The sequence below is a fragment of the Elephas maximus genome, chromosome 3 (assembly GCF_024166365.1).
Source record: "Elephas maximus indicus isolate mEleMax1 chromosome 3, mEleMax1 primary haplotype, whole genome shotgun sequence".
Lineage (NCBI taxonomy): Eukaryota > Metazoa > Chordata > Mammalia > Proboscidea > Elephantidae > Elephas > Elephas maximus.
In genome coordinates, this window is record NC_064821.1 from 200,222,132 (window position 1) to 200,239,499 (window position 17,368).

The window sequence follows — 17,368 nt, forward strand, 5'->3', positions numbered from 1 at the left end:
CTGACTTGGAGTATGTTTCATTGGCTGGACTGCTCCAGGGCACAGACCCTAATCGGGTAACACCATCACCACAATCCAGGGCCAATTTACCCATTAGGCACAGTAGGTGTGGTGCCCATGATACCTTTAAGGGGTCCACAAAAATGTTTTAATTTCTTTTAAATTCAAAATCCTTTAAGTTCAAAATAAAAAAAGATTTTTTAGATTGAAGAAAACATTTTAATGTGTAATATTAATACATTAATCTTTATACCAATGCAGCTATAAAATATTTCATATTAACATATTTTAAAATATTTTTAACATTAAAAATACTTTTCTATGAAGGAAAGGGCTCACAAAGGTAAAAGTGTCTAGAGTCAATGAAAACCATAATGCAGCCCTGCTACAATTACCATAATGAACACACCCATCGCCACCCCAAAATATCCTTGTGTAGCTTCCTAATCCCTCCCTATTGCCTGCACACCTGCTTCCCCATCCTTAAACCCACTGCCAACAAACCCATTCTGACTCATAGGGACCCTATAGGACAGAGTAGAACTGCCCTGAAGGGCACTAATCTGCTTTCTGTCACTATAGATTGGTTTTTCATTTTCTAGAATTTTATATAAATGAAATCATACAGCAGGTGCTTTTTTTTTTGGTCAACATTCAGCTGCCTTTTTTTTTTTTGGATGAATAGTATCCACTGTGTGAATATACCACAATTTATCTTTCACCTGTTGGTGGACATTTGGGTTATTTCCAGTTTTTGGTTATTGCAACTAAAGCTGCTATGAACATTCATGTTTAGGTCTTTGAACATATCCTTTATTCGATCTTTGGCAAAATTCTAGGAGTTGAATGGCTGAGTTATATTGTCATAGTTCAACTTTTTAAATTTCCAAATTGTTTTCCAAAGTGGATGTACCATTTTACATTCCCACCAGCAGTGTATGGGCATTCCGGTTCCTCCACATTTTAGGCAACTTGGTATGATCAGTCATTTTAATTTTAACTATTCTAGTCTGTAGTGGTATCTCATTATAGTTTCAATTTGAATTTCTCTAGTGGTATCTCATTGTAGTTTTAATTTGAATGATTAATGAAGCTGAACATCTCTTCATGTGATTACTTGCCATCTGTATATTTTCCTTAGTGAAGTGTCTGTTCAAATTGCCCATTTTTTTGTTCAGTTGTAAGTATAATTTTTTAATTAAAAGAAAATATACATTGTTTCCACTTGATTTAGAACCCTCTGGGGAGAGACTGAGAGGAGGGAGGGAGAAAGAATTACCCATTTTCGCGACTGAGAACTGGATGGATAAGAACTGCTTAAATCGAGAAAAGAAATACATTAAAGGCAGGTTTGGTAGGGGTGATAGAGCAGGGTGACTTGTGACCTGGCTCCTCAACAACATTTCCTTAGTTCCTCTGGACTACCGGGTCAATGAGACCCGCCATCAGTTTAAAGAGAGACAATCATTTGGCACAGTTGGGCCTAATACCAAAAAACCCCAAAAACCCGTTGCGGTGGAGTCGATTCCGAGGCCTAATACAGGTTTGCAAATTGCCTCGAAGAGACCGGCAGACAGGACCCGTCGCAGTCCCAGCCCAAGAGGCCGGAGCCTGAGCAGGATCTGAAAAAGGGACCGGCCTTTCACGACCTGGCCCTGAACAAGAACTTGATCCGAACCAACGGCTTCATTCACTGAGCGGCCATTTCCCGCTCCCAACCTGCGAAGAGCGCCTTTCCGGTGTTAGAAGACACAACACAGAAACCGAAGGGGCCGAACTGGCCTCAAAAGTCTCACTTTTTCCGAGGGACAGAGTCACGAACAGCCGCCGCCGCCAGGGGTGCCCTAGCCCGCCGCTGCTCCGGGCTCGCAGCTGGGGGCCGCTTGACCCGCTCGGGTCTGTGCTTGTGTCCTTGCAATCTGCCTCGGACCGGGATTTGGGGGGGAGCGGGGCAGGCTCTCACCATGATCCCGGTGGATTCTTCTAGGGGGTTCGAAAAGAACCCGGGGAGGGCAGGAAAGAAAAATTCCTACTGTTTCCGCCCGGTTTCGAACCGGGGACCTTTCGCGTGTGAGGCGAACGTGATAACCACTACACTACGGAAACCAGCCGGCAGCTTGTACTGTGCAAGCTGCTCTTGAAATGTAACAGCTCATCACAGTGCCCGCTCACGAGAAACGCGTCTAGGCCGACCAAGCACAGCTGGGCTTCATGGGTGTGCCAGGGACTAAGCGGACAAGCCCTGTCAGTCTGCGACTGCTAGCAGGAAATCATGCCTACAGCGCACGGTGAACTCGATAGTGCCTACTCAGGAAACTTTGGGGGCCCCAGTCAGGGTCGTGGCTAGTTAAAACACCCTAAATTCGTGGGGCAGCGTTGCAGGCTTCCGGAAATGCTCATGGTGGAGCGTTCCCGATCCTGTACTCTCCTAAGGAAGTTTTGGCGGGAAGCACGGTCAGCCCAGGGGTCAGGTCACCCACTGGCACTTAGGGCCTGCCGTGGCCAAGCGAGCAGTAACTACAGGTAGGAAGAGAGTGACAGACTTGACCAAGGTAAGGGAAACAAGGATGCTCAAAACAATAAAAAGGCACCTTACATTGCCCAGCATTAAATTTAGAAAGCACTTTCACACTCTTTATCACATTTAATTAAATTTTACTATGAGGGAATTATTAACACTGTTTTAAAGATAGGAGATTGATGGCAACGGTTTTTGTTGTTGTTAAGGTGGAACAGCCAATTAACGACAAGGAAGAGTCTGCCACCTTGAAGTTCTCACACCATTTCTGGTCTTCTGGGGACTACACCTTATTGTCTCAGGGAGCAAACGGAGAAGAAAGAGAGAGAAGTAAGGACTGTAGAGGCTGGAGTGAGAGAGCATGACTGGAGGGGTTCAAATATCTCTGTGAGTAGTACCCAGCCCCCCCCCCCCCAAATACTTTGTGGAAAATGACAGCAAGGTCAAATGACCTCATACTCTGAAAGGTGTTGAAGGTGAAATCGTCTGGTGAGGAAGGGTGTGGCCACAGTTTGGGGAGGTCCTAGAGCCTCAGTTTAGGAAAGGCATTAGTGACTTAAGAAAAGGGTAAGAGACAGCAATAGTGTCTTAGTTACCTAGCGCTGCTTTAACAGAAATACCACAAAAGGGTGGCTTTAACAAATAGAATTTTATATTCTCACAGTTTAGGAGGCTGAAAGGTCGAATTCAGAGTGCCGGCTCTAGGGGAAGGCTTTCTTTGTCTGTTGGCTCTAGAGAAGATCCTTGTCTCTTCTGAGCTTCTGCTCCTGGGCAACCTTTATGAGCCTTGGCATCTCATCAGTAAACCTTGGAGAAACTGTCCAAGCCAGTGAGGCACACAGATTTTTGGAAGAACGAAAGAAATAGGAGAAACCCCTGTGGTCAGAGGGAGTCAGTGACAAAAATGTTGCAAGAAAGATTTTCCCATTCCCTGGTTTGACTTGTGACAATCTTTTCTCCAGCTTTCCAGCCATTAAAGCCTCCTGCCATCCTCTGACCAGGCCAACAGTCACCGCACCCAACACTTCAAAAACATTTCTTCCGTCCTTCCTGAAATTTTCTAACACATGCCGGAATCAATTCTAAGATATTTTTCTAGGGGTGCTACCTGCAAACTCTCAACGCCTATCTCTGGCGGTCTTGGGGCTAGGAGCCGTCACCACCGGAACCTGGGTTCGATTCTGTGTCAGGGAAGTCAAGTCGTTTTTTTTTTTTTTTTTTTCTTTTGCGGCCTTAAAACTCCCCCCAGGTGATTCGCAAGTCAGTTTTGAGAACCTGGAGACAAGGTTAATGTGGAGCCAAGGACAGTCGTAATATAACTTAGCATTGTAAAAAGATCCTTTTGATCTATTTATTATAGCTCCTGACTTATAGGTAAAGTTAACTAATGTTTTATCACATAGAAATGTGTTCTCGTTTTTTTAAAACACGAAACGGATTAAGTTGGTATTCCATGCCTAAAATACGTCAAGAAGCATAGACGGATTTCCTAATCGGGGCACCTGGGGATGCATGGCTGAGCCACCAGCGGAAAGGCAGTTTATCTGATAAAAATTACCTGGGTTGGAATTTAACTGCTTTTAGGATTTCAATGAACTGGGAAAAAATTACATCCATTACTAAAACTATGTCTTTATTAATCAAATGTTTCTCAATTTAGAAGTCATTGGAAATACCTCCCATGTAAAAATTAAATATACTGTACTGAAAAAAACATAAACCAGTGATTCTCAATGAGGTGAGGGTTTTATTCTGTATTTAGAGCTTTAATCCTTCACAGCCTCCCTGTTCCCTGGATGCTGATCTGCCTCAGGGCGGGATGTTAGGGATGCTTCGTGGGGTGTGCGCTTAGCGAGCTTGGACTAAACAGAGGTGGCAGGAGCAGCACCAGCTACTGCAATTGAACCTCAGTAAGAAATAAAAGTAGGACTGCTTTCCCTGACCGGGAATCGAACCCGGGCCGCGGCGGTGAAAGCGCCGAATCCTAGCCACTAGACCACCAGGGACAGGTGTACAAAAAACGCTGAGAGATTCCAGGTATCACCGTCGAGAAAAATATCTTAGAACTGATTCAAGCACGGGTTAGGAACTTTCAGGAAACGCTGAAGAAATGTTTTTGAAGTGTTAGGTGCAGTGACGGTGGGAGGATTTAGTGGCAGGAAAGTTGGAGAAAAGGTTTTCACAAGTCAAGCCAGGGAAGAGGAAAAATCTTTCCAACAACCTTTTTGTCACTGACTCCCTCTGACCAAAGGGGCTTCTCATGTTTCTTTTGTTCTTGTTCCAAAATCCTGTGAGCCTCTCTCTCCTTCTGTAGTTGCCCCATAGTTGATTGAGGAAAACATGTCTCTCTCTTGTCTCCCTCCGCTCCCAAACGGTATATTTCTGACTTCTAAATGTGCCCCTTCCCAGTGTAGGGGGAGAGACGTGCAGGGTCAAGGGAACACTTCCAGCTGGTGCTGTACTCTTCCAGCCACGTTCTCTTGCTTGGCAACTAGGAGTGAATAACTTGTACAAATGCCTGGAGTCTGATTAGGCCTCTTCCCCCATCAGTACTGCTGAAGATGGATTAGGCCTCTGATGAGTGAACCCAAGGATCAACAAGTGGCCAAAGGCCAGCTGTTTGCAGAGGTGAGGACAGTGCTTGGATGTGGCAGATGAAGTGCCTACACACCTGCACAAGACCCCCCTCAGTGAGGAAGGAGCCAGAGTTGAGAATAGTGAACCCTTCTTGTATCACTATGCTCGGGCATGGAACTGTGAGGAGTCCCATAATTCTAAATGCAAACCTGGCCTCTCAAGTCCTTAAGAAGGTATTTTTGTCAAGATAGGAAGAAAGATCTTATTTTATTTTACTGTTTATTAACTTAATTTGTTAAGTTTAAAATATTTAAACATGGTGTGAAGTTCTCCTTTTGAACTCTTGCCCACAGCTGTAAATATTAGGGGCACATGTACTTTTCTGACCACCAGGCCCATTCATGAATCCAGTTGTCATCTCCTCATGGCCACTTGGCTCTAAGGTCACTCTCTCTCAAACTGAGCCCATCTTCTTTCACTTCCCAGGATCCCACCCCTAGTGAATCAACACACTTGGAAGAATAAGCACAGAAACCTTCCCTACCACCATATCCATAAAGCATCAAGTCCTTTCTTTTTTAACCTCTGTGGCTTCCCCTCTGGTGGGGACACTGCCAGGTTTCTTGAGGGAGTAGTCTCACCTCAACAGCTCAAGCAATCACTATGTGGTTTGAAGGTAGTGGATTACCAGGTATGCGTTTATCCCTTAAAATTGTATTCAATAGTATGTTTTCAATTGTGATGCAGTGAATTACTTAATATGGTCCTTCTAGCCATAGTCTTTGTAACTCCCACCAAATGACTGGGTGCAACTTGAGGTACTTATGGCCCACCAAAGGGACTGGATGGCTAATAATGGAAACAGGGTACATGGCACCCTTATGGGGGTGAGACCATGCAAATAAGTTATACGGAACCTTGATAAGGGAATTGGTCAGTTTTGTCATCCCACTAGGCTTAAAATGAGCCATCCCAGAGGTAGACAGAAGGGACCTCACTACCACCAAGAAGAAGACACAGGAGTGGAACACGTCCTTTGAACCCAGGGTCCCTTTGCTGAAGAACCTCCTTGACCCAGGAGACAGAGAGAAAGAAGCAGTGGCAGCCATGGCAGTAGAACCAGGAGATTGGCTGGAGGCGATACGGTGGGCTTCCTGGCTCCACAGAAGGAGAAAGCTGAGCCCCTTGAGGCCAAGGCTTACTGGAGGAGTGGGTTGCCTCTGGACACTTCTTAGTGGAGCTAAAGAGGCCAGGCCAAAGGGCTGAGAGGCCAAGGGGCCAAGGGCCAGAGAAAGGTATGCCTGCAGGCATGCCTGAGAAGAGTCTGTCCTGATTGAAGAACTGTATCTTGAGTTGTTTCTGAATTGCAACCTGCTACTTCCCTAATTCGACTCTACAGCACTGGGTTTGGTTTTTGGCTTTTTTGGCACTCCCCTAATAAACTCCATAATCATGAGTATTGTCTGTGAGTTTTGTGTGGACATTACAACGAATTATCAAACCCAGCAGAGAAGTAGAGAGTGCCATGGGAGGGATGGCTGGTGTCAGAATTGGTAAAAAGGTAGGGGAGAGGAGGCATGTCTGACCTCTGCCTCAGAGGAATCAGCCTTGAGCTGTTGATCTCAATTCTCCTTCACCCTTGTGAAGTTGGAGGAGGTGAGACGTTGGCCCTATGCCACCATTTTTACAGTCCACTTTAAAGATAAATCTCTCTATTGTGTATCACTTCATTTTGTCCTTGTGAAAACCCTAGGAGACAGACAGGGATTATTGTTGTACTCAGGGGTGGATTAAGCAAGGTAAACACGGGCTTACTTGTGCTATTTACTAATCTATAGTGACAAATTTCACATGGGGTGCAGATGCAGGTTTCACCACATCTGTTGGGTAACGCATCCCTGGCAGTACTGGAGAAAACACGGATGGGGAAAAGCACTATGAAGCAGAGCTGGGCATGAGGCCCATGTCTTGAGTTCTCAGTTCAGTGCCCTTCCCTGAGCACTCAGCGAGCTGCCTCTCTGGCCAGTATTCTTGCATACAGAAAGTGCCAAAGGAGTTTCGATCAGATAAGATAAAGTACTAACCCCTCCAAATCTGCAGTCTATAAGAATCAATGTTTAAAAACAACAAAAGTAGAGTAGTTATCTTCAGGAAACACTCAACCCCAGAAAGTCTCTAAATATACCACAGGCGACACCACCCTTCCTGTCCTCGGCCCTCTACCCCTCACCCACCCTACCCCCTGCATATGAAAATTTTCAAGTGCTAGAAGTAGTTTTCATAAGAAAGCCATAAAGTAATTTCCAATGCTATGTGACAGTGCAGGTCACCATATGGTATGATTGGGTTAAGCAGCACAGCATAAAGGTCACAGCAGTTATAAGTCAGACTGTGGAATCTTGGACAAGATACTTAACCTCTATAAGTCTCAATTTCCTTGTCTGTAAGGTGGAGGTGATGAGAACTATACCAGATAACGTGACAATACCTTATATACAATGCCTGGTACATAATACATTTCAATAAAAGTAGCTTTTATTTTTACGAGTGTTACCAGGGGTTTTTAACCTTTGGATTTTTCTGGATGTGTTGATTCTGTTCAAATGTATTTATTATTTAAGAGACTTCCTGGTAAAAATCTCATCAAGAAGACTTCAGAGTTGTTTGCACCAGCAGGAGCCAAAGATACAGGGACCACCTGTAACCAGCAATGCAGCCTGCTGGAGAAGATGGGGCCAGAGCCCAGTAATTTTCCAAACCCAAAGGGCAGAAAAAAAAAAAAAATAATAGATTATCTGTTCTTCACAAGACTAAGTTTTCTCCCATTACAATATTAAATGCTTTGGATTTTTTGTTTTTTTCCCTTTGTTTTCCTTTACAGGGAGCAGCTGATTTGCTTACACATTTCTATATTTCAAAAATGGAACACGAGTTGTCTATTATTGGCAAACATCCTTAGAGGACACTTTGACATTATTTATTAAATATTTATTTAAAATTTTATATTTGTCAAACCCAAGATGGAGAAGGGGAGAGTGTTGACATGTCATGCAGCTGGCAATTATGTCACAAAACAATATGTGCAGTAATTGTTTAATGAGAAACTAATTTGCTCTGTAAACTTTCACCTGTTGTTGGTGTTAGGTGCCTTTGAGTTGGTTCCAATGCATAGCAACCCTATGTACAAGACAACGAAACACTGCCCAGTCCTCTGCTATCCTCACAATCATTGTTATTAAGCTTGAGGGCATTGTTGCAGCCACTGTTGTCAATCCATCTTGTTGAGGGTCTTCCTCTTTCTTGATGACTGTCTACTTTACCAAGCATGATGTCCCTCTCCAGGGACTCATCCCTCCTGATAACATGTACAGAACATGTGGGACAAAGTCTCACCATCCTTGCTTCTAAGAAGCATTCTGGCTATACTCCTTCCAAGACAGATCTGTTTGTTCTTCTGGCAGTCCATGGTATATTCAATATTCTTCGTCAACACCATAATTCAAATGCATCAATTCTTCGGTCTTTCTTATTCATTGTGGCTCTCTTCCAGTCCATTGGCTAGGTAGCTGTCTTCCAAGTTTCTCGGCATAGGCAAGTGAGCACATCCAACACTGCGTCAGTTTGTTGAAACATCTCAATTAGTATCCCACTGGTTCCTGGGGCTTTGTTTTTCAACAATGCCTTCAGTGCAGCTCAGACTTCTTTCAGTACCATCGGTTCTTGGTCATATGCTACCTTGTGAAATAGCTGAATGTTGACTCTCTGTATTCCTTCCATTTTCTTTAGATGCCTCCTGCACTGTTTGATATTTTCCCCATAGAATCCTTCAGTACTGCAACTTGAGGTCTGAATTTTTTTTGGTTCCTTGAGCTTGAGAAATGCCGAGTGTGTTCTTCCCTTTTGGTTTTCTAACTTCAGGTCTTTGCACATTTCATTATAATACTTTACTTTGTCTTCTCAAGCCACCCTTTGAAATCTTATCTTTTAGCTCTTTTACTTCATCATTTCTTCCTTTCTCTTTAGCTGCTCTATGTTCAACTTTCACCTAAAGCACAATTTAAAAAAAGTTATATTTGTAAGCCTCATCACCTAATAATTCCATTTCTAAAAATGTGTCCAATAGGCACACCTAGGTGTGAAAGCAATATCAACAAGAATATTTGTTGCAGTATTGTAGTTACATGTGGGGGGGCGGGGAACTCATGGTAAGAAAAAATATATAGAATACTGAGAAATTAAAGCCCCTGGTTCCAGTTATTACTAAGCCTCAGACCTCTTCCTGATTTTGAGTCCTGCTAGATATTCTAGGATCCTTGTAATAACTTCCTTGCTTTTTGTGTTTTGTTTTGTTTTCCTAAGCCAATTTGATTTATGTCACTGTCAGTCTCAGATAATTCTAACTAAAAGAAAAGTTGATTCTCAGGAAAGAGTGAAGAGGTAAAGTGCATGATCTGTGGAGAGACTGAGGAGATACGGACATTCAGATATGGTATTACAAGGGGCCCATTGAACTTAGTGAAAAGTGATGGATAGGAGAGGAAGGGTGGTAGTGATGGGTAAGAAAGGAAGAACACAGTGGGGGAACAGCAGAGTGGGTGGGGCCACATGCCTAAGAGGGCAGTTCACAGGATGTGCTCTTATTCTAGCTGATGGCAGAGGATGACAATGCAAAAGGCATGGCTGGAGTGACTGTGCTTGGAACCACAGGTTTGCACAGGCTGAGGGAGCAATTGGTTCCTAGTTATCAGAAATCTGACAAGATTAGCAGATTGCAGGTTTTCATCAGCCTAGAAATGACGCATTCTCAAAAATTCTTCTTTGGTCTCTGACAAGAACCCTTATCAAGAGGTTGAGGAGCCAGCTCCCCCAATCCTCCTACCTCAGCGGAGTCACAGAAATTTATAGTAGATTTTCTAGAAGCCATAGGTTCCCTGGAGCGCAATTGGTGAGACGGCCTTTTCCCCTCTCTCACCTTCTTATTGTGCAGAGTTGCTCTTTCCTTCCACTGTGGACCATTCTATAACGGTGAATCACGCTTCTGAAGATGAGGCAGGGAAAACATAACTTTATCTTGAAAACCCACTAAAAATTTAAATGGCACATCCAAAGCCAATAGATGAATGTTTTGCCTCTTCTAGAGAGAATTAGGAAAGGGTACAAGTCGATGTGGATATACAGGTAGGAGTCAGTGAATTTGACCTAGCAAAGTACAATGACTCCTCCCATTGCTGGGAGAATTTGAGTTTTCTCTCTTGCTATTGGGAAAGGAAATCAAAGGAAATGATTTTTAAAAAAATTGGTTTTACAGGCTTCTGAGACAAGGTGTGTAGAGGAACAATACTTAAGCCAAGAATGTGTAGAAAGTAAAAGATTTTGCTATTCAACCTCTATGAGAATTTGTGTTATTTGTGTGCTTGTATTTAAGTGTGTGGTGGGCAGAGGGAGGGAGTCCATTTCTTCCAGAAGATCCAGGGACTTCACATACATAGAGGTCTTGGTGGCTTGCTCTGTTATCTCGGATTAGATTACATAGGACTATGTCTATTCTGGAGCCCTTGTGGTGCAGTAGTTAAGAGCCATGACTGCTAACCATAAAAGTTAGCAGTTGGAAACCACCAGGGGCTCCTTGGAAACCCTATGGGGCAGTTCTAATCCATCCTATAGAGTCTATCCCAGGCTCAGACTTTTAAAAATGCCTTCTGTAAGATTTCCTGTCCATCTATCCCAATACATTTGTCAGAATGGTTCAAACCCACCCAGCAGCTCCATGTAAGAAAGACCTGGCAATCTGCTACCCTAAAGATTACATCCTAGAAAACTCGATGGGGCAGTTCTACTCTGTTTCATGGGGTCGTTATGAGTTGAAATTGACTCGATTGGTACCTAACAACAACTACAACATAGGAATTCTATTCAGCACTCAGATCTCAAGAGTAGCATTTCTGTGGTGTTCAAAAGGATTTTAAGCTCTAGTTTGAGGATTAAAATAACCTCTGAACAAAGTTAGGAAGAGGTGTGGGGTTTACTTTAACTTTACCCAAAGAATTTGGTCTTTGTTTCTAAGAGATTTCTAAACCCTCGGAATTTCCTGAGTAATCAAGGTGCTTTTGTTATCTATAGATCTCCAGACCAGGCCTGACAGTTTATGCTAATAGGTGACTCAGGTGGGGGTTGACCAGGCCAGGAAGATCACTTCCTGATATCATGCCTGTGGTAATAAGGCCCTAGTAAAGGCTATGGACGCCGAAGTTCCATGGGCTTCCTAGGTGGTGAAGGACATAAATGCCCATGAGAGGGTAGCATATCCCTTTTTGGGACATGGAAGGTCCATGTTGGGAACCCTCCCAGACCTCACTATACACCTCTTTATTTATATCCTTTTTGCTATAATAAAGTTGTAATTATAATGCTTTCCTTGAGTACTGTGAATCATTCAAGGGAATTTCAAACCCAGGGCAGTAGTGGGAACCAGTAAGCCAGAAGTGAGGTGGGCTGGGGACTCCAGAGTTTATGGCTGGCATGCTGAGAGGTATAGGAAACCCCCAAATTTGTAGCCAGCAGGTCAGAAGAGAGGGGGGCCCAGAGGACTGCCAAACTTGTGGCTAGCATCTGAAGCATTGGGCAGACTTGGTGGTCTGGAGGACTGTGTCCTTTAACTTGTAAGGTCTGACTTAGCTCCGGGTAGTTAGGGTCGGAGGAAGAAGTGCTGGGTCTGCAGCTGGTGACACAGCAGAAGTGGCACAGAAGTAGGATTTGATTTTCCATGTAGTTGATGTCAGAGAATGGGAATTTGACACTTTCTCACACAGATGGTGTGGTTCACAAAGATAAAGATACAAAATCATCCCCCATTTTTGGAAGGAGTTTATAAATACTCCCCAGGAAGAATCACCTGGGGATCTTGTTAAAATGTAGATTCTGATCCAGTATATCTGGAGTGGAAATGCAAATTTTCAGCAGGGGGTCAAACTAGAGCGAACTGGTTGGAAGCTCTGATGCTTCCTGAGGTAGAGAGCTGAAAATGTGCCTAAGCCTGGGATACTGACTGTTTATCAATGAGAAAGAACATCTTTTTCTTTATAAACTGAGCATGATGATTTTACCTGCAATTATTCCTTTGTCTGACTCATTAGAATGTTGCAAAGTGCAAAAAAAAAAAAAAGCCTCAGAGTGTGTCCTCAGGCATACTTACTAGTACTGTCTGGGAAACAGCCTCAGAGCACCCAAACAGCAGATTTTCATTCATTAAGCAAATATTTATTAGGTGCCTCCTATGTGCTAGACTCTTCTAGACACCTGAGCTACATCAGTGGATAAAACACAAAATCTCTGAACTCGGGTAGCTTCCGTTCTAGTGGGGACAGACAGAAAATAAACATATCAAGTAAATACAGTATATAGTACTTACACTGTATTATAGTATTTGTACAATAGTATTTACAGTATATATATACAAGATGCTAAGTGCCACGGAGGAAAAAGCAGGGAAAGGGAACTAGAAGTGGGAGCTCAGTTGCAATGTTAAACAGGGTAGTCAAACTGAGAAGGTGTCATTTGACAAAGATTGGAAAGAGGAAGGGAACTGAGCTAGTGGATATCTAGGCAAAGAGCATTCCAAGCAGACAACTCATGGTCCTCGTCTGGGCATTGGTTTCCTCATTTATGAATGATGGCACTGGACCTCAGCATCCTATTACTATGGTTCTATAAATGACTCTTCTGTCCTTAAATTCTGGTGTCAGCAGCTTGAACCACCTGTCACCACGTATCACACTTCCTTTCTTTGTTTCTTTTTTACTCCTGAAAAGCAGAGATCTGCCACACAATTTATCATAAATTCAAACTTTGAAACAAGATGCAGCTCTTTTGTACCCTTGCATCCAGGGTGAATGGAAAAATTCTGGAGGTTATTTAGGTTAGGGCGTGTCTTAGTCATCTAGTGCTGCCAAAACAGAAGTACCATAAGTGGATGGCTTTAACAATGACAAATTAATTTTCTCAGAGTCTAGTAGGTTACAAGTCCAAAATCAGGGTGTCAGCTCCAGGGGAAGGCTTTCTTTCTCTGTCGGCTCTGGAGGAAGGAAGGTCTTTGTCTTCAATCTTCCCCTAGTTGAGAAGCTTCTCAGGCACAGGGACCCGGGTCCACAGGATGCGCTCTGCTCCCAGGGCCACTTTCTTGGTGGTATGAGGTCCCTCAGCTCTCTGCATGCCTCCCTTTCCATTTGTCTCTTGAGAAATAAAAGGTGGTGCAGACTACACCCCAGGGAAACTCCCTTTACCTTGGAGATACACACATTTCTGGAGGGACATAATTCAATCCATGACAGGGAGCTACAAAAAAAAAAAAAAAAAATTTTTTTTTTTGAGCTATAGAGCATATAAATTTGAACCAGTAGAAGCAAAACTGCAGCAGTAACAATTCTATTCTAAGTGATAAGTGCAGCTCTTAAGATAGATTGTGGTAACACTAAATCAACATTTGAAGTTATTCTAATGAAATAATAATAATAATAATCAGAAACAAAGCTGGGATAAAGAGAGTTTAAAAGGATTTAGAAAGACCAGTTTTTTTGTATGTCCACATACCTTTGTGTCCAAACCAACGTCTATAAAGAAACTAGGAGAAGGTCAAAAGCATTCAGGATGCAAACTCTCGGAAGTCTGAGAGTTGTAGGATCTCTGACGCTATGGGAGAGAGATGAGCTCATGGTACTCTGACCATATGGGGAAGAAGAGCAGTGCCTCAATGAGGCTCAAAGAAATTTCACACACTTGCCATAACATTAGATTTCTCAGATGTCTTCAACCCCATGCAGAGTACAGAGCAGCTCTTTCTAACAGAACTATCATGTGAGCCGTGTATATGATTTTAAATTTTCTAGTAACTACATTAAAAAAAGGAAAAGGGAACAGGGGAAATTAATTTTAATAATATATTTTATTTAGCCTTATTTAAACCAATACGTTAAAAATAGTATTTGAACATGTAATCAGTTTAAAAATTTGTATACTGATTTTATATCCTTTTTTTCATACTAAGCCTTCAAAATCCAGTCTGCGTTGTATACTTATGACCCATCTCAATTTGGACTAGACACATTTCAAGAACATGTGGCTGGTGGCTACTGCCATTTTGGATAGCAAATGTCTAAAGGGAAATCAACAGTGAAAACTTCTACTCCCCCAAAGAAGGCCAAGATAAGGCCCTTGCACTGGAACTAAGACCCTAGATCACCCAGGAATTTTAACTCCACTCTCCTTATTGGAGGTCGAGAAGTATCACGTATTTGGAGTAATGTGTGACCTCCCCAGTCAACCTCATCAACTGGGGTCAAAACACTTGGAACTAATTAATTTGGAGCTTACAAAATACCCTTTCACTAGCAAGGATTAACAGGGAGCCCCAGATAGCCACTCTCCTGTACGCACAAACTCTCATCGCTTCACTAGCATCATCTGCCCTGAGTCCATTAGGACAAAGGTCATTATCCTGTATCCATGTTTACGTTGGTTAACACAGGAAGCACAATTCAAATCCCCATAAGGCCCTACATACCACGATATGACTGCAACTACATGAGAGATCCCAAGCGAGAGCTGCCCAACTGAGCCCATTCAACCCACAGAAACATAAGAGATAACAAGAAATTGTTGTTTTAAAGAAGTTTTCTGAATAAACCGAATGCTTCGAAGGCAAACATAGCAGGGGCGAGGGTTTGGGGACCATGGTTTCAGGGGACATCTAGGTCAATTGGCATAATAAAATCTATTAAGAAAACATTCTGCTTCCCACTCTGGAGAGTGGCATCTGGGATCTTAAATGCTAGCAAGCAGCCATCTAAGATACATCAATTGGTCTCAACCCACCTGGAGAAAAGGAGAATGAAGAGCACCAAAGACACAAGGTAATTATGGGCCCGAGAGACAGAAAGGGCCACATAAATCAGAGACTACATCAGCCTGAGACCAGAAGAACTGAGAAGCTGAACTATATGAAGAACAGGGCATCAGGATTGGTGGAAGACTCATTAACAACCTGCGTCATGCAGATGACACAACCTTGCTTGCTGAAAGTGAAGAGGACTTGAAGCACTTACTGATGAAGATCAAAGACCACAGCCTTCAGTATGGATTGGGCCTCAACATAAAGAAAACAAAAATCCTCACAACTGGACCAATGACCAACATCATGATAAATGGAGAAAAGATTGAAGTTGTCAAGGATTTCATTTTACTTGGATCCACAACGAACACCCGTGGAAGCAGCAGTCAAGAAATCAAAAGATGCATTGCATTGGGTAAATCTGCTCCAAAGGGCCTCTTTAAAGTGTTGAAGAGCAAAGATGTCACCTTGAAGACTAAGGTGCGCCTGACCCAAGCCATGGTATTTTCAATCGCATCATATGCATGTGAAAGCTGGACAGTGAATAAGGAAGACCAAAGAAGAAGAATTGATTCCTTTGAATTGTGGTGTTGGCGAAGAATACTGAATATACCATGGACTGCCAAAAGAACGAACAAATCCGTCCTCAAAGGAGTACAACCAGAATGCTCCTTAGATGCAGGGATGGCAAGGCTGCGTCTTACATACTTTGGACATGTTGTCACGAGGGATCAGTGAAAAAGGAAGATCCTTAACAAGATGGGTTAACACAGTGGCTGCAATGATGGGCTCAAGCTTAACAACGGTTGTGGGCATGGTGAAGGACCGGGCAGTGTTTTGTTCTGTAGTACATAGGGTCGCTATAAATTGGAACCCACACATGGGCACCTAACAAGAAACAACAATCACTAGTTTCAATTTTTAAATTCTTTTTAAAAGGTAGCATTCATGTAACATAATAGAGATCAGGAAGCCTCTCTACAACTAAAGAGGCCAAACACCTGTCTCTACTTGGGAGAGAGATAGGCAGGGGACTTCTCACTTCCGTAATGAGGACAGTAAAGGCCAGCTTTGCTCAAAAACACTTGGACGTTGCCGTCCAGTCCAACTCATAGGCAACTCATAGTGGGTCTGTAGGGCAGAGTATAGCTGCCCCTTCCACTTTCCAAGAAGGGCCTGGTGGATTCCTACTGCTAGACTTTTGCTGAGCAGTGTAGATTCGAACTGCCAAACTTCTGGTGAGCAGCCATAGCTCTTAACCACTATGCGGCCAGGGTTTCCTATAAACCAAAAAAGAACGAACCCATTGCCGTCGAGTCGATTCCGGCTCATAGCGAGCCTAAAGGACAGAGTAGAACTGCCCTATAGCGTTTCCAAGGGGAGCTTAGGTGGATTGGAACTGCCAACTTTTTGGTTAGCAGTCATAGGTTTTAACTACTGCACCACCGAGCTTTCCAAGGGTTTTCTATACGCCCAGATATAAAACAGACAAGCCGCAGCACTTGAGCACTGCCCAGACATTCCCGACGCCAAAAAAAAAAAAAAAAAAAAATTGAGCTTGGGTTCCGAAAAGGGACCGACTGGGACTCGAGTGGGTGTTGCTTGTTTCCTTCCAATAAGGGATTGTTCAGAGAGTCTGAGGCCAACAGAACAACCTGCTGGAGCCTGAGAGCAAGGGCAGAGGGAGGGGAGTGGGGGCGGAAACATTTCATTCCTCAACCAAAAGGTAAGAATGTGCCTGTGGCCACCACTGGCTACGAGGGATGGCAGGGCTTACACCGGGGAGGAAAGGGGGTGCGCTCCTCTAGAGGAATTTGCCAGCTCAGCCCACTGGCTGGTATGAAACTCTTGCTGCTTACGTCCAAGATCCGTTGAGACCAATACTCTAGACGTGCGACCTCCAGCTGGCTATGGGTTGGAAGAGGAACTCTGCTTGCAGGAATATGCTACTTAATAAAACACAGACTCAGAGAGTGGCTCCGGCTAGAAAATCAATACCTGTTGATGGAATGAGTGGCTAAAACAAAAAACCAGAAAACTGGGCAGGGAGTTCTGGGATGAGTTACCCCTAAATGAGAAAGTAGGGGCTTCGGTTCCTATCTGAGCCACCCATTCGAGCCGCAACCTCTTGGATTACCCGTTTACCCAACACGTTCCTCCTCCTCCTTCCCTCCCCAACACCTCATGCAAAGGATGGGCCGACCAGGCAGCAGATGGAGCTTCGGGACCCAGGGAGCGCGGAGGGCAGGGCAGGCGGGGCGCGGGCGACTGGGCCGAGAGCAGACGCCGGGTGGGTGGCGGCAGAGGCCGAAAAGAAAGCCTGCCTCCGCATAATGGATTCAAATCCTGGTTTCCCGCGTGACAGGTGAAGATACTCGCCCCTATAGTAA

General features: G+C 43.7%; 2 non-coding genes across 2 annotated transcripts; both read right to left on the reverse strand.

The window, feature by feature from the left end:
• Positions 1-2,033: 2,033 nt before the first annotated feature.
• On the reverse strand, positions 2,034-2,106 carry TRNAV-CAC (transfer RNA valine (anticodon CAC)). The gene has a single exon. It is a non-coding gene; the product is annotated as a tRNA-Val (tRNA).
• A 2,346-nt stretch (positions 2,107-4,452) lies between these two features.
• Positions 4,453-4,524, reverse strand: TRNAE-UUC (transfer RNA glutamic acid (anticodon UUC)). Its single transcript has one exon. It is a non-coding gene; the product is annotated as a tRNA-Glu (tRNA).
• Between the last annotated feature and the right edge of the window lie 12,844 nt (positions 4,525-17,368).